A 1021-nucleotide genomic window follows, 5' to 3' on the forward strand; every position below is an offset into this window, starting at 1 on the left:
GTCTTGGGCTGATTAGTTCCATGGTTAATATATATCCTCCTAGTGTAAAATACAGTAAATCATTCTTTAATGTATCTAATTCACTTTGAAATTTACTAATGTTTTCTATTTGTACTTCTTGCCACTGTTGTTGACTTTCGCGCAATTGTTGGAGACTTTCTTCGTGTTTCCTTTCTTGTTCCAGTTGCCACTGCTGTAGTCTCTCTTCTTGTTTATTTTCGTTCTCCTCCAACCACTGCTGTAGCCTCTCTTCGTGTTTCTTTTCCTGTTCTTGTATTGCTGCCATCAGCTCTGCTAAGCTGTAGTTTGATTTGCCACTTCTCGTTTCCATCTTCTTTTTTTTTGTCCCACACCAATTTGTTACTATCTGTTCGTTTGATAATTTCCTTAATTTCCGGTATAAATTCTTTCCGATGAACTTCAGCGATACAAGTCCTTTCTTAATTAAAATCAGTTTATCCTTTCTTGATCAACTTTGTAATACACAGAATTTCCAATAAGTACGTTAAACTTAACAACTTTATAACACACGCTATAACTCACGGTGATTCCCACACTTTACTTACTGTGCCTACTGTTCTCTTGACTCAATTATCTCTATCTACAATCTATCTGTATATCTATCTCTTATCTCCGCTGGTTTCTTTCGCCAGGCTTATATACTAAAAAAAAGGGCGTCTCGAACCAACTAGATAGCTGGGAAAATTCATGATGCTTCGAGACCCTCCAACGCGCATGCTCCCAACGTCGCGTGACTTCCGCTGTCGCAACAATATGCCCACATATCATAGCCCAACACGATTTAACTAACTGAATGTAAAGCGAATAATTAAAGTTAGATAAATGAATTGGTATGTGTGCTACGTTTGTCAGCTTCTTTGACCCACAATTCCCTTTTGGGCCAGGCTAAATACAAACAGCCCTTGCAGAGGGTTTGTCCCCCTTCGATATAAAAAAAACAATTAGTGGTCCAACCTGATTTAATCCCTTAAAAACAAAGCAAATAAACTGGCGTATGAAC

The sequence above is a fragment of the Limulus polyphemus genome, unplaced genomic scaffold (genome assembly GCF_000517525.1).
Source record: "Limulus polyphemus unplaced genomic scaffold, Limulus_polyphemus-2.1.2 Scaffold6809, whole genome shotgun sequence".
Classification (NCBI taxonomy): domain Eukaryota; kingdom Metazoa; phylum Arthropoda; class Merostomata; order Xiphosura; family Limulidae; genus Limulus; species Limulus polyphemus.